Raw genomic sequence first — 21,140 nt, 5'->3', positions numbered from 1 at the left:
TAATGTATGCGATGTATCAGGGGTGCATGGTGTGTCCTAGATGTGCTCTCTAGGACATGTGTGCATGCAGGGTGTGTGTGCATAGTGCATGTGCGTGCACAGGATGTGTGAGCTCACCGTGGAGGTGTCATGGAGATCTAGAAGCTGAAAGGCTGAGGCTTGGCTGGAGGTAGGTTGTGCAGGAGGCCAGAAACAGAAGGGGATAGCGGGATGTGGGACACAGCACCAGGGAGCTGACACTCCGTGTCTTCTCTTTGCTGCGATGATCGGTGCCCAGGGCTGCCAGTGGCCAAGCCAGTGTTCCCATCTCTGCATGGAGTCCACTGTACAGGAGGAGAAGGAAGGAGTTGTGGCAGGGAAGAACTCTGGGCTCAATGAAACGCTGGGACTGCACTTGCCCACCCATGGGATGAATGTGTGTACTATGGTTGGGTGCTTTCGGGTGAAGGCTCTTCTCCTGGCCAAGCATCCTGCTTCCTTCCAAACTTCAGCTGAAGAGAAGACCCCCAGTTTGCTGGGACTTGGTGCTCTCCAGTTAAAGGGGTTTGCCACCAAGCCATGCTTTTATTTTTTATCCAGCAAGGCAGATGGATATAAAAATGAGTTAAAATTGCACCTGGAGCCATCTGTGAGTGTCCACAAGCTGGAGTGCTGTTTCTTGACTGTTTCTTGGGGGATGAGGAGCTGCTCCCTCTTTATGCTCTGAGATGACTGTGTAGGGTTGAGAGGGAGCTGATCTGGGTAGGAACCAGTAGTTCTCCCACCTCTGCATGTGTGGATATTTATTCAAGTGTTGCATGCCCAGCTCTAAAGGGAAAGTTTCTCATAGACTTCAGTTTCTGAGGCAGCCGTTGTGCTGGAAATGGTGGTTCAGTTATAATTCAGTTCCCTGTGTTATAAGTTAAGATGCAGAGAAGCAAAACAAAATCTTATTTCTGAGCAAGAGCATAACCCAAATTTTTGCTTTACTTTTGCTCTTTACATTTAGAAGACTTTCCAAACGTGCTGAGTGTTTGTTTGCCTAAGATGGGTAGGTCTGGAGGGATGGTCTTTTGCTGAATTGATTCTTGTTTCTCAATGAGTTACTGGAGGTAAAAATAACTCCTGTGAGGTGACGGGAGAAGGCCATGTGTGGATGGAGTGCTCTAAGCCTGCTGCTGTTGCTCACAGTGCTGTTCCTTTCCCAGTTAGCTGATGTACGATGTTGCTGCCCTAGATGCTGCTCCCTTGGCTGAAGAGGTTGCTTTGTGGAGAAGGTTGGGTTTTTGGTAATGGCTGGCACAAGTGTATCCTAGTTCATTGAAGGTTCTCCTGCAGTGTTGTGGCTGTTGGTGGGGATGTGATGGTTGTTAAGGGAACTGGGGTCATTGATGGGGGTGTTCTGCTTTTGGTGCATCTATAGTTCCCTGTTGGTGATAATTTGGAGTACAGGTTCTGATGTAAAAGGCAGTGGTGCCCTTTGAGTATCTCTACTAACGTAGTTTTAATAAAGAAGGTGAGGATTTTCTGGGATTCCTGTGGACAAACAGTCTGCTACAGAAGGTAAACATCAGGATAAGCATAGTGCTCCTTGCCTTTAAAACTACAGTAGAGCCTTAAGAAACAGAGCATTGCCATCACCCCTCACCCCGACATAAAGACATGACTTGTGTCCTGTGTCAGATCAGAGGAACGGGAATTGCTTGTGTTCTGCTCGGGTGGCCGCAGCGCAGTTTGAAACAAACCCTTCTCAGGAGAGCATTTGTTGGGAAGGCAGCAGGAGACTCCTGGACACTGCTAGCTGGTGCTAGGGGAGGAAGGAGTCTCTGCGCAGCCTGTTCCAGCACACGGTGTGCTCCCAAAGCCCAGCAGTGCTCTAGACAGTGATGCTCCAAAGCCACAGCTTCTGTCTCCGGTAGCGAGCTGCCAGCTCCCTGCCGCTCTGCTTGAGCAGCTGCGATGTTTTCACTTGACAGCGTTTGATTTTTCAGGATGCGGCAGAACAGATCTCTTCTGACGCCCCATTTGCTGCTTGTTGAGCAAATATTGGGATTGATGGGAAACAGGCTGGTGGATGTGTTGCTTCCCTAGTAAGCAACCACGTTTGCAAATTCATTCATTAAGCGATCAAAGCCTTGCTCTGCCAGGGTAGCTTGCAGGCTTTCAGCCATGGGATGTTGGGATGCTCTGGATGCTTTGATGTGTTGATGGGTGGATGATGGTGCTGGAGATGTGACGTGTAATGTGCTGGGAGAGAGCTGTACATACAGATGGGAGGCAGTGGCTCTGTACTGGGTTTTCATCAGGAGTTATTTAGCATCTCAAAAGAATCTTGGGTTTTTGGGGTCAGTGAGTGAACCTTCATCTCTTCATCCTCAGGGCATCTCATGGAGGTGTTGGCTTTGTGTCAGCAGCATCTGACCAGGATTTTCTCATCAAACACCTTTCCTTGATGGATCCCTTTAAGGAGGGATGTTTGATGAGAGCTTCTTCACTTGGGGGGGACCTTGACAATACCTCTTCTGCTGCAGAGTGGGTTTCAATTCAGCCTCTTACTGCCACATTGCATCATTTCTGGGAAAAAGCTGGAGAAGTTTGTACAGCTCAGAGACGCTGTGGAGCTCTGGGTTCTCTCCAGATGTCCAGGCGAGGGATCACCTGGAACAGAGAAATCTGGCCAGATGCGAAATAGGGCAGATGCTTCCCATCCCACTGCGTAAGCCTGCAGATGTGGAACTCAGTCTGGGCTGTGTTTGTGTGCTCCAGTGGATCTGTCTGGGCTTGTTCTGCTTGCTGAAACTGCTTTTACATTCATGGCAATTAGCTATGATGAATCAGAGGTGTTGGTTTAATAATGCTGAGGGGCCTGCAGCAGCCCTGTGGATGCAGGTTGTTTTCTATCATAAACCTTGTTTTGTGCTTTTAAACTCCACTGCAGATCTCTTGGCTTCTTCCTAACCATGGTTCAGCCCCTGCAACTTCTTGGAGCATTAAGAAACGGCAGATACTGAAATTGTTCAGGCTCAGAGTTGTGTTTTGCTACTGTTGTGTGTCTCTCTGGGGAAGCTCAATGTGAAGCTTTGCATCTCAAGTGGAAATTGCACTCTGGACTTGGTGGTGTTTTGCAATGGTTGTTCTGCTTTCAGGGTGCTTGGCTTCTGCTGTAATCTTGTGTAGATTAAGCAGGCAGCTATATGTAAAGGTTTCACCTCATACTTCTCATCTGCTCTGCTGCTCTGATCTGTGCTATGGTTCCTTAAGTTGCAAAGAACTGTAGGATGTGGCATACCAGGGATTTATCTTTGTGCATCAGATGGATTAGGTTAGAATGTTCATGGCTTGTACTTAATCCAGATTAATATTATTAGTTTCTTTACGCTGGGTGGGTTGTTTACGCTAGCTTGTGTGATGCTGCTAACCTTCTGTACCAAAAGTGAACACTTAGCTGTGTAGACAGAAGGAATCTGCTTTTTAATGAAGCAGTTCCACATAAAGGATAGACGGTGGGGGTTTGGGGTGTGTTTGAAGCCATTTTGCCCTTCCAGGGCACCCTTCTCCAGATTCTGCTGTGTTTCTGATATAGGCCTTTGAACCGATTTCCCATGCCCGCTCGCTTGAGCTGCTCTGCTCAAAGCAAACCTCTGCAGCAGTGGTTTGTGATTTATAATTTATTAAGATGCACAACTCTTAAACATTGTTGATTTTTGGATGGGACCAAGTATTTTCTATCTCCCTGCTCTCGATGCAGAGCTAGGAGGATGTAGGAGGAGGAGCAGCTCTGGGGGATGTGTCTCTTGGCAAGTGAGCTCCATGGCTCATTGTATGGCCGTGATCATTGTGTTGTGTGCTTCCCTTCCATGCGAGTGTTTCTGGAGAGCACTCTATTTGATCTATTGGTAAGGATGAGTGCTGTGGAATGTCAGCCAAGCTTGCCAGTGGGTTCCCATATTCAGTTAATGTCCCAGTAAAACCTGCAACCCAGACTTGAGAAGGAGCCTTTGCTCTACCCAAATTGAGGTCCTCCTCACAGTGATCACTCAAGTTGTACCTATAGGGAAGCACGCCCTGGATGGAGCCCTGCTGATGGGAGCATGGTTTGGAAGCAACAGGAGAAGATTTGGGCTAGTTAGCTCTTTTTGTGAAAAACACAATTCCTTTGAACCTGCGGGTCACTGCTTCTAGGCTGATTATTTCCCCTTCCCCTTCCCCACCCCACGTACTGTGTGTGTGAGATATTTAACTAAAAGCTTTTAATTATCTAACTAAGCGGCTCATGCGGCTTTCTGGTCAAACACTTGGAGGTAGAAGCATGTGGCTGCTGCTGGTCCCACAGCATCTCCTCCTTCTCCTCATGCAAGCACAGACCAGCTTTGTCCTGGGGTGTGAGTGCAGACAGGCTTTCTTCCCCCAGGGCTTGCATATCCCCAAACACAGGAGAAAGCCTCTTGCTGAGTGGGAGCAGCTACGTCCCATTGTATATGGGACTCCAGACTGGAGTTATCCTTGGCTAGTTAAACTGTGCTCCTAAGGCAGGATTAGTAATTCCTGCCCAGGTTCATCTTCCATGCTTCTGTGCAAATGCATCAACAGATCTGGGTTTGCAGTTCACACAGAATCTCAGCATGATGAGGGTTGGAAGGGACCTCTGAAGATCATTGACTGTAACTTCACTGCCAGAGCAGGATCACCTAGAGTCAATCACACAGGAACGTGTCCAGGAGGATTTGGAATGCCTCCAGAGAAGGGAGACTCCACAGCCTCTCTGGGCAGCCTGCTCCAGTGTGCCAGCACCCTCTCAGTGAAAAAGTTTTTCCTTTTGTTTATGGTGAACCTCTTGACTTCCAGTTTGTGTCCATTGCTACCTGTTCTGTCACTGAGAAGAGTCTGGTCCCATCCTCCTGACGTGTATCCTTTGGATATTTATGAGCATTAATGAGTTCTCCCCTCAGTGTTCTCTTCTCCAGGTTAAACAGCCCCAGATCTCTCAGTCTTTTCTCCTAAGGTGGGTGCTTCAGTCCCCTCAGCATACTAGTGGGTCTCTGCTGGACTTTCTCCACCTCCTTGTCCTTCTTGAACTGAGAAGACCAGAACTGGACATAGTATTCCAAATAATGTCTCATTGGGGCAGAACAGAGGGGGAGGAGAACCTCGCTCAACCTCTTGCCCAGTCTTCATGCAGCTCAGGATGCCACTGGGTGCTTGTGAGACAGGACTGGAGGCTTTGGGACAGGTCATGGTGAGTGCTTTGCTTTATCCCTTGGACATGGAGCACAGTGGAACATTTTCTGTTCATTTCTATTCATATTTGTTTATGGGAAGATGAGAGTTTTAAGAGGTGCAGAAGCAGCTCGGGGTGGCATTTTGCTGCCTGACAAAAAGCCTCAAACCTCCAAACAAAACTCCTCTTCTAAATACTGGATTCTGTGTGCAGATGGTTTTCCAGCCCTGTTTCCAAAGAGATATTTCCCAGTGACATCATCTTGAGATGCACATCAACCATTAGGGACAAGAGCTGGTAGGATCCCAAGGGATGCAGCCCCTTGGGTGGACAAAGGAGAAGAGCAGTGGTGAGCTGTAAGCCTCCCTGGCTGAGGGAGACTTCTTGTTCTTCATACAGGTGTGAACAAAGCTGCTCAAAATCCAGGATTAGGCCAAAATTTCCTGCCTTAAGTACCTGTTTTACAGCTCTTGGCCTGGCAGATGTGCAAGATGGAAATTGTGCACTGAAATCTTGTGGGGGAGTTGTTGGTGTGAAGTCAAGAGAAATGTCACCTCACTGACATCTCCATTTGTCCTGCATGAGTGCGTCCCAGTGTCCAGAGGCGGTGAAAATCCATAACGTAAATGTGCCCTGACAGAGGCAGGAGACAGAGGATGTGTTTCCAGGGTTCTTGCAGGAGGAAGGGCTCACAACTTGCAGATGAAAGCAGCAGTTTTAGGGTCCTCAGTTACAAGTACTGGAATCTGAGCAGTGAGAAAGTGGGTGGGGTGAGCACTGGCAACTGTTGTTGGCACCCTTCCAAGGATATCCCTCCTCCCATCCTTTCCTCTTGGGGAGGTACCCTCTATCCTTCCTAGGGATGCATCCTTCCAAGGCAATAGAATTGGTTGGATTGGAAGGGACCTTAAAGATCACCCAGTTCCCTCTAGGGCAACCTGTTCCACTGTCTCACCACCCTCACCATAAAGAACTTCTTCCTTTAATATCCAGTCCGCATCTTCCTTCTTTCTCTATCCTTCTGGGGGATTTACCCTCCCAAGAATATCTCTCCCATGGATGTACCCTCCCAAAGATGTCCTTTCATCCCTCCTTCTTGGAGTGCACCAGTCTCCTTCCATCCCTCCTGGAGTTTGTACTGAGGGTCAATGTAGTATTGTTGCATTTTATCTCCAGCTGTGAAGCTGGCAGCGAATGTGTGCAATGAGGAGCTGGTGAGACTTGGTCCATAAGTACCTGAAGAGCTGTACTGCAAGACTGGGAGCTCAGGCTGCCTGGTCCAGCTGCTGGAAGAACTTTGGGCACATGTTGGCAGTCTCTGGGGCTTGGGGAGGAGACCAGCTGCAGAAGTGACTGTTCTCAGCTGGCTGTTGTATGCTGCTCTAGACAGAAGGGTTTAAAGACCTTCTCCTTACCTCCCCTTCCCCCTCACTTTCATGGAGAGGGGGGAACAGCGAGGAAGAGAAACTGATTTAGGAGGGAAAAAGCAGGCTTAGTAGGTGTTGTTTTCCTTTGGTTTTCATGTGCAGCCAGGCCTCCTGGGGGGTTCAAACACGATGGAAGATTGTGCTTCAGATGCCTGGGTTTGCTGAGCGAATTACACACCTTGGCTGACTGCTCCTCAGAAGCTTCTGAGGAACAATTTCATGTTGCAGAGGCTGAGTGCAGAACAGACCCTGTAGAAGGGGTTTATCTGTGATGGAGCTGGGAGGAGCAGGGGGGTGATTGCCTCAGCACAGGGAGGGTGTGTGGCTGATAGCATTAGGACGAGGTCATATGCTGAGCTCCGACTGCAACAACAGCTGATACTGAGTTCACTGGAGGGAATGGTGTCTGTAGAATTCTTGAGGCTTTGTCGTTGTTTTTGTAACTGCTACTTCCGTTATTTCCCTTCTGTCTACTAGATGTCATCTTCAAAAAACATTTCCTGTATTTATGGGTGGCAGTAGCTGGGTGGTTTACTCCTGCCTGGCTCTGTGCTTCCCTTCCTTCCCCCAGGAAATGGTGGAAAGAGACAGAGTTGGGTGATGCTCTAGCACATGGGAGTTGGACTTAGATGATCCTCAGAGGTCCTTTCCAGCCCATACCATATGTGGTTCTGTTGTGAGATCAGAGCACTGTTGTGCTTGTCCCGCTGCAGGACTTGAGTCCTTGCCCCTTTCTATGGTGTGGTTTGGTGTGCTTCACCCCCACATTGTGAATGAGAACCCAAAGAACTGGTAGTGTCTGACTGCGTTCATCTCCAAGAGTGACCTTTAATGGAAAAACCTTTGATGTGAGGGTGCTGAAGCCCTGGAGCAGGCTGCCCAGAGAGATTGTGGACTCTCCAATCCCTCCTGGCCATTATGGTCCTGGGCAAGCTGCTGTGGGTGCCCTGCTGGAGCAGAGGGGGTTGCCCAGGGAAGTTGGGGATGCTGCCTTCCTGGGGACATTCAGGGCCAGCTTGAATGAGGCCTTGAGTGACCTGTTCTAGGGGAGGTGTCTCTGCCTATGGCAGAGATTTGGAACTGGATGATCTTTGAGGTCCCTTCCAACCTAAACCATTCTATGATTCTGTCTCCAGAGGTCTCTTCTAACCCTCACCACGCTTTTCTACCCTGTTTGCATGCTGCAACAAGTTTTCCCCCCCTAATTTATTTTGAAGCAGTGAGATGCTTTGGGTACCTGGTGTATCCCCCTCAGCTTTGGGGATGCAGAAGAAAACCTTCTTGGTGACATTGTGGTACACTTGATTTCTCCCCTCAAATGATGAATGGCATCTGGGATGCTGCTGGGGAAACCGACATGGGCAGTGTTACTGGGCTTTGCATTTGGCAGCTGCTGCTGTTGGCATATTTAGAACTAAGGACTAACTCTCTTCACCTGACCTGATGGTGACAAATGGTGATGGTCCTTTTGTGAAGGGGTGGTTTGTTAAAAGAAAGACTTCCCACCACATGGTGAATAGAGAGGAGGAGCTCAGGGAAGCTGAATCTATTAGTGTGATGAGCCTGTGTGCCTCTAGAGGCAGGAGTGGGACTAGATAGTGAACACGAGAGATGGCTCAGCAAAGCAAAGAGGCTTGCAATTACAGGGAAATTTGGTGCTTCTTTGTGATGCTTTTCTTGCAGCTTTTTTTCCCCTGTAATTGAACTAGACTCTCCAGCATGAGCATTGCCCTGGGATTGTGCTGGTGGGGGCTGTCCAGGCCAGGTTTGATCCGTGCAGTGCTACTCAGGACAGTCAAGAGATCCAGTCATGTGCATACAGCAGGCTTGTTTTTTCCCTCCTTTTTCTGAGCCAGATGCACATCTGCGTCTCTGCCGGTGATGTGTGGCAGAGAGAGTGCTGGGAGGGCCAGGAGCAGCCCGTGCCAGTGCAGCTGGTGGGAAGCTTTGCAGAGACCTCACGGGTGTCTTGGTGAGGTCTGAGTCTGCTTGCAGTGTTAGCTTTTTCTGCTGGGCTGATGCTGCTGGTGGAAGTGGTTGCACATTAACTATTTCTCATGCTTTCTTACCACAAAGAGGTGTAAATCGCTCAGGTAGCACAGATAGATGAGAACAGCTTCCAGCCCTGGCTTTGCTGTTCCACATTCCACCCCCTGTCAGGGTCTTTTTGAATGAAAACAGAACAGGGAAACAATGAACTTTGCTCTTTTGTTGCATTAACCTAAAAATTAACTGCAGACTGACCATAGCTTGGGCTCTGTTTGAAAACAGTTCAATCTTCTGAAACTGCTGACTGGCAGAAAAACAAGTGATGATCAGTTATACTGATAGGAAAGTTTGATTACTTGTAGCACTTCAGCTTTACCACCTTGGCCTACGTTAAGAACATTTGGTTTTGAACTAGAGTCATGCTGGAGTGGAGTTGCCGCTTCTGAAGTATGAGTTTTGTGGATGAGTCATTTCTGCGTAGTTCTAGGGTTTGCTTGTTTCTATCCCCGTGCTGAATACCCGGATCTGCTTCAGCAGAAACACTCCCATTTTGAGCTGTTTCTTTAAAACAAAAGCCCAAATGGAGCAAAGTCCAAGCCTGTCTGTATTGCTGCAGTTGGAAAACATCATCAGAGCCTTTCTAATGAAGCAAGTTAGGAGCACAGTGCAGAAATGCAGCCAGCTGCATCATAGAATCAACCAGGTTGGAAGAGACCTCCAAGATCATCCAGTCCAACCTATCCCCCAGCCCTATCCAGTCAACTAGACCGTGGCACCGAGTGCCTCATTCAGTCTTTTCTTGAACACCTCCAGGGACTGTGCCTCCACCACCTCCCTGGGCAGCCCATTCCAATGCCAATCACTCTCTCTGTGAAGAACTTCCTCCTAACATCCAGCCTATACTTCCCCCGGCACAACTTGAGACTGTGTCCCCTTGTTCTGTTGCTGGTTGCCTGGGAGAAGAGGCCAACCCTACTTGTCTACAGTGTCCCTTCAGGTAGTTGTAGACAGCAATGAGGTCGCCCCTGAGCCTCCTCTTCTCTCGACATCCCAGTGTAAGCCAAGCCCAGCAGTCGCATGATTCCTTTTCTCTGGAGGAAGCTGCAACTCGGGAATGTGTGTTTGGTCTAGCTTTGTTTTCCCATTTACTGTGTTTTTATCTATTCGCGAAGTGTTTCATGGGTGTAGCCAGGTCAGAGGTGTTTGGGAATGAGGATGAGGCATGTTTCTTGAAAACAACGTGGGAGATCCCCAGGCTTTGCACAAGCTTAAAGGTTGACACCAAGACACAAAAGGATCCAGACCTCTTGGTGCTGGAAGCTCTGAGCTCTTGTGATGGTGCTTTGGGAAATAGTGCTTGAAATTTGTTGCTTTCTTCTAAAGAAAAATCTGCCTTTGTGGCTCCAAGCAATGAATTATAATTGTTTTTAAATGCAAATGGGAAAAAATTGCAGCTTGGAGCAGTGCAGATACTTGATTTTTAACTTGCTAGTTTGTCACGCAGGCAACAAGCCAGTGCGGTACTCAGGATGGTCCCCTACGGCTTTGTGGGCTTGCGGAAGTCATCCATGTGCTCTGCATGGTGACCTTCTGCTCCTTTCATTCAAGGCTGTTAGTGCACAACTGAAACCAGGAGCGTCCATTTATTTTCCCAGAGGAGATACTGGTCCTGGATGCCAGCAGGTTTGAAGCTTCCATCTCTGTACAGTCCAGCCAGCAGCAGCCTTCTGCACAGGGAATGCTGTAATTAATATCAGCTCTTGAGTGCTGAGTAATTTGGAGTAGTAATTGGATGGTAGCTTAAGAGCAGGAGCATGGTTAAATAAACCAAACAGGCTTTGTGGTCATAATGTCAGCAGGTAAAGCACCTGGGGAATGGCAAATCCACATGGTAGTGCTGTGAGCCGGGTGGGTGCTCCAAGGCACACCCAGCCAAATTCTAATGTGCAGAGCAGGAGCAGGTCTTCTGCTTCCCCAGCTGCTAAGAGGGAGCAACACCCCATTAGGCAGATAGATTTTGAGGAATTAGTCAATCAAATGTTCTTGCTGTGCACTTGTTCACTTCTGAGTATTTTTTTGCAGCTTGTTTGGTCTGGGGAGCTGCAGCAAACTCGGGCTGCTGTGTGTGTGTGCACTGATGTCCTTCCTAAAGAGAAGACCAGCTCATTGTGTTTGTTTCTGTCTTTGCTTTGTACTCTTAAGCCATAATTCTTGCTTCAAACTCCACTTTGCCTTCTGGGACTGTCTTTTCTCTGCTCTCCTTTTCCACAGTGCACTGCTCAGAGCATATGTGGCGAGGTGGTGTCTCGGAGCCAGCTGAACCCGATTAGACCTTGTTTGCATGTTCATTATTTTCATCTTACAGAGGAACAGGCAGCCATCTACCTTCAGCCTGTGTATAGATAAAGAGAACCTGAATGAATTGTGATGGAAGTGGTTTGAGAATGTGTTTTTTGAAGGAGCAAAGAGGGTTTGATGTGAGCCACCTGGCTGGGAAGCCTGGGTGAGCTCACCAATGCTTTTTGCTCTCTCCACTCTTTCACCCTGGCCTCATTTGAGGGGTCTTCTCATAGCAGTTTTAGCCTGAACAATGGTATCAACAGAGCTTGCAGAAAAGGGGATTTGTGTGGCATTTCATCCCCTTGTGCTTCGTGAATGTGGATTTCAACAACATTGTTGTGTAGCTCCTGCTGTCAGCGGCTTGCTGAAAAGAGGAGCTCACTCATCTGGTATTGCGCCTCTGGGGCTCGCAGCCGTTTTGTGGCATAATCTGAGCTTGGACTGTCTATTCAGCCTTCAGTACTGGGTGCCAGACAAGACCCAGTAGGTCTTGAGTCCAAACCACTGAGGTTAATACGTTTTTTTTCTTACTTTTCTCTGGAATTTGGTGCATGATAAATAGCTGAGATACCCTGAGTCCTCACGAGTCTGGGGAGCTTTCAGCTGGCTAAAACAGTGTTGCGCCTAATGAGGCTTCACTTGTGCATGAGTCAGTTGCACAACTGGGATTTAAATAGAAAGAAAGGAAAAAATGCAAAGCTTCTCCAAAAACCCATGCACTTATATATGCTGCCTTTGTATTGTTGTGGGTGAGTGTGCACTCACATGTGCATAAATTGGATAGAGTAAGGATTATTCTGAGACCGAACTTGTACAATGCAAGCCTTGGGATGCTGGGTTGTGGGCACAAGAGCCGCAGCTCTCCCAGAAGGCAGCTCCATCTCCCTCGTAACAGGGACACATTTAAGCCAGATGCTTTCTCTTCTCTGCTCATGCTTTATCCTTACTATGGGGAATAGTTTGTCTTGCAGGGCTCTTCATTTGATTTATTCTTTTTCTTTCTGACACTGCAGTGTCAAAAAAGTTGGGAGCTGTTTGCTGTTGTCTTCTCAGCTGGAAGGTGGCTGGCAGCATGTTGACAGTGATGTGGTGGTGGGTATTGACACCCATGATTATATGTCAACACTGGTTGTGGGTATCAGCAGTGGTGGGAGTGGAGAAAGCCGATTTACAGTGTCAAAGGAGTGCCTCTGTTCCCTATCCTCTCTCTGCTTGCCCTTATAGCCAGGCTCTCTTTAATGCCTTTGAGGACATTAAGCTTCTCCTGGTGCTGTGTTTAATGCTGCATGAAAGGGAGAAGATTGAAAAGGCTGCCAGGGGAGGCTGTGAGCAGGTTGGGGAGGAGAGACCTGGGTTACGCCCAGGAATGAGAGGAGATAGGTGGTGGAGTGAGCACAGATCTAGGGCAGCTGAGCAGGAGAGTGGGAGAGATCCCTTTTAGAGTGGACTCCCGGGCAGAGCAATGTTTGGATCACCAGGATTAAACACCCTGGAAAGGAGGGTGCTGTGGTGTGTTGTACAGAAGGTTGACCAAGAGCACCTGTATGATGCTCAGCACTAATCAGTCCTCATAGGGTGCTGAATGGGAAAGGTGAGAGTTGGAGAAGTAGAAAATACCTCTCGAGAATTGCTCAAGTGTGTTCAGCTTCTAAACCTACAAACCTCTTCCTATGCCAGCCCATCAAGTGCAGAGAAGAGGGCAGCAACTGAAAATAGAAGTAATATGAGGGCAATGAGTGTTTCTGACCCCCTCCCTGGAACACAGCTTCCTTTTACTTTCTGTAAGTTGAAGGTGGCACCACTTGTGCACAGTTCCTCCTGGGCGCAAATGATTGCACTGACCATGAGCAAGAGGGTTAAGGCAGGAACTGAGCAGAGGGGACCAGCAAAGACACTGTCTTGGGTCTTCAGCAGCAGAATATAACTCACAATGCCATGTTATCTTCCTTCCCATTTTAAAATCAGTGTTCTTCTTTTCCCCCAAGATGATCTTTAATATCTTGCTCACTGTTTCCCATCATGATAGGACAGGCTGTACACTGAAGCTCCGCTGCTGTGTTCTGGTGAGCCATTAGTGCCTCAGGATGGAGTCTGGGGTGGTGTTCAGAGGCGGAGTGAACAGAGACACCCCGTGGGGTAACAGTGATGGCTCAGTGGGCAGGCAGGAGGTGATAGTGTCATTATTTGGGCTGGGCAGCTGCAGTGGTGGTAATAAAGTGCTCTCTTTGTTTGCTGTCCCAGCAGATGAAAGGGATTGCTGATATCTGAGCAACTGCAGTGAAACAGCAGAGCTACCAAAGGTGATGCACCAAAAGCACCCAGTTAGACACTGGAATGTTGTTCCTGCAGCCCCTGCTAGGTATTGAGAGCGTCACCTGAAACTGCAACTTTTTTTAGTGCAGGATTTTACCAGGAGTTCCCACTCTGCTGCTTCACACGGGTGCCGAGGGCTGCTCAGTGCTGTGGCCAGCTCCTGCTTAAATCTTGCCAAAGAAAAGGTGGTAAGAGTCACAGAATCCTGGAATGGTCCTGGAAGGGACCTTTAGAGGTCATATGGTTCAACCATATGAACAGGGATGGGGTCTCTCTCACCTCTCTGGACAGCCTGGACCACCCTCAAAGTAAAAATTATCTTCCTTCTCTCCAGCTTGAATCTCCCTCTTTTAGTTCAAACTGTCACCTGTCCTGTCACAACAGGCCCTGCTCTGAAGTCTATCCCTAGCTTTCTTTTCAGCCCGTTTAAATCCTGAAAGGCCACCAGAAGGTCTTCCCCCTCCATTATTGAAGGACAATCACTTTTCTGGGCTGTGCGTGAGATAAAACACAGGAAGCCAGGCTGGCACCCAGCATGGTAGGTTGTGTGGGGAAGTTGGCAATTTTGATTCCAAGCCATCTCCAGTGAAAATGGTTGTTTGTGAATGTATTGCATCACATATGTCAATGGATGTAATTAAGGAATGAAGACTGCTGCACACCCCTAATTAAGGGGATTAAAATTGAAAACTGGCTGATTCCACTGTTGGGTGGAAAAAACAAACAGGCAGGCTGATGGTACTACTGAAGCCCTATCAGGTACCAAGAGGAGCAGCTCTGGGGAAGTCACAGCACTGAGCCCCTCCCTAATTGGTGCATAATTAACTGCTGAGCACAGAAGACAGTGTTTAATCACTGCTTCATGCTTCCTCTCATTTGATCTTTGTTTCTGGTGGGGATGAGAGGCTTTCCTTGGCAATGCAGTCTTGAGGATCTCACAATTGTGTCACCCCGTTATCTCTTCTCCCCATTATCATTGCCAGCTGTTGGCTATTGAGGATGGTGAGGTGGGACCTTGTTCCATAGAAGCAGAAGTGAAATGGGTGTGTGAGATGCTGGGCACAGGGCAGGACTTTCAGGCATCTGTGAGGTGCTTTTGTGTGCATGGAGTGGGCAGTGCCTTGCCAAATCTGGGACAGTGAACACTGTGTAATGGAAATATGAGGAAGCTGTACCCAACGTGGGCTTCACAGCCTTGCTGAGAGAAGACTGCTATGCTGTGGGGTGGAGACTGCTGATGAGGATGTGCCACTGATCCTGACACAGTCATCTGCTGTGGTTTGTTTGACTTCAGGCACATGCCACGCAGGTGCAGGGTCCCTGAACGGCTGCGACCAAAGCACCTTCCACTCCTGCTGTGATTTCCCAGGAACCATCTCCTTTGCTCTTCAGCTTGTGAAGCCACCCCAGGCGAAACTTTAGGGTCACTGAGCATCAGCAGCAGGGAATATGGGAAGAAAAACATCCTTCTAGAGGTGGTGTTAAGTGTCCGAGTGTATGAGCAGTGATGCTCTTCTGTAATGCTTGATGCTGCATTATTGGGACAATGTTCTGGGGCCCTGGTGGCGCTTGAGTTTGTCTCATGCAAACTGAGTCAGTCCTTGAGGGTTTGTAAACAGCATCTAGCTTGTGGGTATGAGTACTTGGGAAAACATCTGAATGACTGGTTTGCCTGGGGATTACCTCTGGACCAGGTCTGTTTGAGAACATGGTTGCATTCAGGCTTCAAATGGTGCTGTTTGCCAGCTGCCCTTAGGCTGAGACAGGAGCCTGGATCGGGTCAGAGTCTGAATTATTTCCAAAAGGAACTTTCTGAAGCAGGTGTCTCCCCAACTTCCTCATCTGCATGGTACCAGCAGAAGATGCTTTGCTATTCCTAGTCTGGGGGCAAGGTCAGCATCTGGTTGGGGGGTCTGCATCTTCCATTCCTCATTACTCTGTGCCTTGGGGAGGTACAGCTAGCTGGGAGAGGACTTGTGTTTCTGCAGGCAGGGGATGGAGCCTGTTAAGAGCTGTTAGTATCAAACATCCCCTCTACTTTGTTCCATCAGAATGCACCTGCAGTACTGCATCTGTTTCTGGTGCCCCAACACAACAAGGACATGAAATTGTCCTTCTCGGAGCAGGTGCAGAGGAGGCCACGAAGATGATCAGGGCGCTGGAGAAATCCCTCTGGGGAGAGACTGAGAGAGTTGAGGCTGTTCAGCCTGAAGAGAAGGCTCCAGGTAGACATTAGAGCAGGTCTTTCCAGCCCAACCCATTCTCTGATTTCCAGCTGTCAGTGCTGCAGTGGTGGGCGCTTGGCAGGTGCCAGGCTGTGTGTATGTGCAGGGCTGGTGCTTATCCAGCAGACAGCTCTTCATCAAAGGATTGTGCCGGTCCCTCTGGGTTCTAATTATAGCTTTGGTTTGGAAACAGGCAAAGGGAGAACGTCGAAAGCAAAAAGAGCTTTTACCCCCCTGTGCTTGAAAAACTGTAAGGAAGGCAAATGAGCCCTGTTACGTTAAACCTTGGTTTTAAATGAGGAACAGTGTGAGTAAACACATCTGTGTTCAGGCAGGGAAAACGCAAAGCCTTATGAATTATGCATGGTGAAAAATCCTCCTCTTTGGTGGCTGGAGATCTGTTGCTGTAGAAAGCAGCATGCAGCTGGAGGAAGCAGGCTATTGTCATCTCTGGTACCTCTGTTTTGCTGTCATTGCAGCAAAGTACCCTTGGTATTCCTTCAGACTAAATTCGGGAGGGTGTTGGTCGAGTGAGCTGCTGGGCTGGAGCCTGTGCACCGTTGACGTTGCTCACCTGCTGCACTGCTGCTCCTTGGCACAGATTTCTGGTGCCCACCTCCTCCTGTGGGTGTGAGACTGCTCTTGCTCCCTGCCTCCATAGGAGGCTGGGGGATGGGCCCTCCCGGGGATGCTATCAGCAGAGTGCAGGAGCCAGAGTTGTCAGTGGGGTGGAGATGATTGCTGGGGGTCCCTCCCTTCCTGAGTGAAGCTGGGCAGATACCAGCACCTTCTTCAGAGGAGCGTTTCAGAGCAAGTGTACCCGTGAGGCTGAACTCAGGATGGAGGGCTTGATGTGGTTGAGTGGTTTGGAGGGAAGGCTTCAGCAGGCACGAGGCAATTGAGCAAAGGGTTATTTCTGCCTCAGCTGAAGCAGGGGAAAGGAGCCCCCAAGGATGGCTTCTGCTGCTTGCTACGGGATAGGAAGCAGCACTTGAGCTAAACTGATGATTTGCTTAGTGCTTTTGGCAAGTTAGTGGGAGGATTTCTGAGGATAGATGGGAGGAGCTCCCATGTACTTGGGTTGTAGTGCACTTACTGCTCTATTCAGTCAGGTCATTTTATAAGCCCAGTCTTCAATTTCACATAAATTATTTTGCTTTCAGCAGATGGTGAGCTACTATTTTTGCCCTCATTTAAATAGGAAAGCTGAACGATACCAGGAGATGAAAGAGGGGCATGGTGCTGTGCTGCTGGGTGTGCAGTAGATTATGAGGGCTGGTCTAGTGAGAATTAAATCCGAGTGATTGTAATGTGCCATCTGTGTTGTGTTGGGTGCTTTATTTTTCCCTTGTTGGATGAGGCTCTTCAAGTCTCCTGTTGCCCTCCGGGTGAGGCAGCATTGCTGGCTGAGCAGCAACAGCTCTTTTGTTCAGGATTCAAAGTACCAGCACAAGATGATGCATGTTCATCCTAACAGGGGTTATAAAATGCCAGTGCTAATTATCCCTCAAAGTAACTCCATTAAATGAAATTTGAAAGGTTCTGGTGCTTTATTTTAAGCTTATTTGTATTTCTTATTTTACCATGTTTGGATTCATAGAGTCACAGAATCATTTCATCTTGAAAAAAAACTTTCAGGTCCTCCAGTCCAACCATTCTCTAATAACTCTCCATGGCCCTCAGCACCACATCTCTGCCTCTTTGAAACATCTCCAGGGATAGGGATTCAGCTCCCTCCCTGGACAGCCTGTGCCAGGCTTTGAGAACCCTCTCAGTGGGAAAGTTTCTCTAATGTCCAATGTAAAGCTGCCCTGGTGCCACTTGAGGCCATTTCTTCTCCTGTCACTTCTTATCATATCATAGTATCATAAGGGTTGGAAGAGACCTCACAGATCATCGAGTCCAACCCTTTACCACAGAGCTCAAGGCTAGACCATGGCACCAAGTGCCACGTCCAACCTTGCCTTAAAGTGCCCCAGGGACGGCGACTCCACCACCTCCCCGGGCAGCCCATTCCAGAAGAGCCTAACTCCCACTTGGCTCCAGCCTTTCATGGAGCTGTAGAGTGCAATGAGGTCTCCCCTCAGCCTCCTGCAGGCTGAACACCCTCAGGTCCCTCAGCTGCTCCTCACCAGCCCTGTTCTCCAGACCCTTCACCAGCTACATTGTCCTTCTCTGGACCTACTCCAGCTCCTCGATGCGCTTCTTGGAGTGAGGGACCCAAAACTGAACCCAGTGTTCAAGGTGTGGTCTCGCCAGTGCCCAGTACAGGGGGACAATTTCATACTTTGCTTCCACACCCCCCAGCCACAGCTTTCCTTTTGCTGTTTGTAGTTGTAGTAAAGATCCTGTGCAGGATACGCAGCTCATGTGCAGGTGTGGGGTGAGTCCTGCTTTTGGCAGTTGCAGTTTCCTCCTCTTCCCCACCCACAGACACAGGTCTGCTGCACATGTTGCAGGTTCTCAAGAAGCTGAGTTTTCAGCCTGTGCTCTCTGTTTCAGAGCAGCTCTTGGTGTGGTTGCCCTGGTGAGTCGTGTGCTTTTCACACATATTATGAAACAGGAAGGAGCACAGTTACAAACCCTACTGTGTTGCTGAAACTCATGTTTTGAGGCCTGTTGTTAGCAGAAGTTTCCCTCCTGCTGGAGCAGCAGCATGTGCCGAAGTGGCATGGGTTTGGGTAGAAAGGTCCAGGCAGTTTGTTCCAGCAATGCCACATCTAGTGCTGGGCATCCCCGCCAGACCGTTTGTATTTCTGAGAAATGGAACTTCCTGTGGGCAGGCCCTTGGGTCTCTGAAGTTCAGTTATTGTGTGAGCCATAAATCATTTTCCCCAGCTTGGAGACAGGAATAAGTTAGATTTCATTCAAGGGGGGACAGTCTCAAATTGTGCCAGGGTAAGTATAGGCTGGATATTAGGAAGAAGTTCTTCACAGAGAGAGTGATTTCCCATTGGAATGGGCTGCCCAGGGAGGTGGTGGAGGCACCGTCCCTGGGGGTCTTCAAGAAAAGACTGGATGAGGCACTTAGTGCCATGGTCTAGTTGATTGGTTAGGGCTGGGTGCTAGGTTGGACTGGATGATCTTGGAGGTCTCTTTCAACCTGGCTGATTCTATGATTCTATGGTGACAGGCAGGAGACAGTGACAGATGTCTGTCTACATGTTTGGTGTTTCTCTGAACTGTTGGAACTGGCCACAGAACCAGAGAACCAGTTAGGTTGGAAAAGGCTTTTAAGATAATCAAGTCTAACCACAGCTCAATTACTGTGACCATGAAACAACCCCAAGGAGCAGCATGGTTATTCCCAGAGAACTAACTTTGTGGCTTCCCAGGAGCTCAAGTGCAGGGAAAAAGTTTTTCTGCATCCTTCAAGCTGAGAGTGTTGACAGGGAGAAGTTGGGATCTACTGAGCTACTCCAAGGCTGTGTTTTAGATAAATGATTGGGCAGATGTGCAGGCTGGAAAAGAGAGATGATTTCATTTAGAGGATGGCTGCCTTTTGATGTCTGCTAGAAATTCAACAAGGTCCTGCCCCTGTGGAGGAGTAGCCCCCAGCAGCAGTGTAGATGAGGGGCTGACCTGCTGGAAAGCAGCTCTGCAGAGAAGGATTTGGGAGTGCAGGTGGATAACAAGTTCACCATGAGCCACCAGTGTGCCCTCATAGCCAAGAAGGCAAATGGGCTCTTGGAGAGGAGGAGTTCCGGGAAGAGTCCTGGACACTAAGGCAAGCAGAGGAACTTACCTGTAAAGCAGCACCCAGGAGGTTCCATCTGCACAGGAGGAGAAACTTTGGTGTGAGGGTGCTGGAGCCTGAAGTAGGCTGACCAGAGAGGTTGTGGAGTCTCCTCCACTGGAGAGCTTCCAACACCCCCGGCCATTGTGATTCTGGGCAAGTCGCTGTGGGTGCACCTGCTTGATTAGGTAGGTTGGGCTGGATGATCTCCAGAGGTCCCTTCCAACCTCCACCATGCTGGGATTTTGATTAGGTGTGGATGAAGTGGGGGTGCTGTTGGTGGGAAAGTCGACGTGGACCTCCTTAGGTAGGAGTCTGTTTGTCTTCTCACGTGCTGCTTTGGGTGTGTTTAATGACCTTTATTCCAGACTTCTTCCTGTTGATAAAGTCTTGTCTGCAGCAGGGTACTCTTAACCTTGGGAATGGTTCAGCGAAGTGCTTGAGCTCAGTTCGGAGAAGGTGTTCACTCTGCAATCTCTACTTGGAATCATAGCTAAGTTCTGCTGTGATTTGTTCATTCCATCTCTGCATTAGACTTGTGAAGAGCCTGCCTTTAACTGGCAATTTGTCATCAAACCCTCCTGCTCTACCGGAAAAAAGCAATCAGCATTTAGAAATGTGGCAGCTTAGTGCAGGTGGTGAGCAGCACTGCTTGGGTGCTGCTGCAAAAGCAGAGCATCCTCCTTCAGCATCCTCCTTCAGCATCCAAGGAGCTCCCAAGGCACCTACAGGCTCTGCAGAATTGCTTTGTGAAACAGTGATGGAAGAAACTTTAGTTTAAATAAAAACCTGCTTGTGGTTTGGCTCTCAGCAGAGCTTTCTCCAAACTGAGCTGAAGAGCTTAGATAGGTACCTCTGCTCACGTTGGCTCTGCTGTGGGCTGGGTTGGAAACATCTCCATGCAGCAAAGGTGATTTTGTCACAACAACCCAATCCCTTGGGTATGTTGCATGCTCTCAAGTCTCTTTGCTTTTGGTTGAGAGCCTAATAGGAAACCTTTTCTGAACATTACAAGGGAGAGAACCAGCCATGAAGACACATGGTGCAGAATCATGTTTAGGTCTGCATCCAGTGAGGTCCTGATGCTGGCTGCTGCTATGAAATGTTTATTGGGAAGGGGAGGGCTTAGATATGCCCAGCCCTGCCAAGAGGATCTGACCAGGCTGTGAAGTGGTTCCCAGAGATGGAGGAAAGACACAGAGGCATTTGGTGATCACCTGTGAGACCCACCTTCCTGTGCTGGGAGAGGTCCCTGACTACGTCTTTGAAATGTAAGAATTGTTGGTATTGGAAGAGAGAAAACTACCTCCAGAGGAAGTGTTTGTTTGTGGCCTGTCCCTTCCGTTTACCAAGGCTGATAAGAGCTTGTGTCCTCCCTGCGCTCCTCATCTCAGGAGCCTTGATTCTGCCTTTTTGAGAGCTTGTAGCATGATGTGTTTTGATAATGATTCTTGCAAGTGTATTTGCCCCAAACAAACATTATGGGAGCACTGCAAAGTAGGCTGCTTCTGATGCAGAAGGGAGCTCACTCTTGCGTTGTCATGGAGGGATGGTCTTGCCATGTGTCCATCCTGCTCTTTGCATGCTGAGGCATCAGGAGCTCTGTCCTGGGAGCTAGATATAGCGAATCTGTCCTGTGTCATGGGCTTGGGGTGATGCATGTTTGGCTGTGTGTACTTCACTGCTGTCTGCACTGCCCTGAGGCATAGAATTATAGAATGGTTTAGGTCGTAAGGGACCTCAAAGATCATCCAGTTCCAACCCCCTGCTGTAGGCAGGGGCACCTTCCACTAGAACAGTTCACTCAAGACCTCATCCAACCTAGCCTTGAACACCTCCTGGGAGGGAACACCCACAACCTCCCTGGGCAACCTGTGCCAGAGTCTCACCACCCTCGTTGTAAAGAACCCTTC

The 21,140-nt window shown here is 48.8% G+C and overlaps 1 protein-coding gene across 7 annotated transcripts in view; it reads left to right on the top strand.

Moving 5' to 3' along the window:
- The window catches only part of EPB41 (erythrocyte membrane protein band 4.1), a 108,095-nt gene that overhangs the window by 22,469 nt on the left and 64,486 nt on the right, over positions 1-21,140 (top strand). The window lies entirely within an intron of this gene.

The sequence above is a fragment of the Pogoniulus pusillus genome, chromosome 37, assembly GCF_015220805.1.
Source record: "Pogoniulus pusillus isolate bPogPus1 chromosome 37, bPogPus1.pri, whole genome shotgun sequence".
Taxonomy (NCBI): Eukaryota; Metazoa; Chordata; class Aves; order Piciformes; family Lybiidae; genus Pogoniulus; species Pogoniulus pusillus.
The sequence above is the reverse complement of the archived record's forward strand: the minus strand, read 5'-3'. Positions and strand labels throughout refer to the sequence as shown.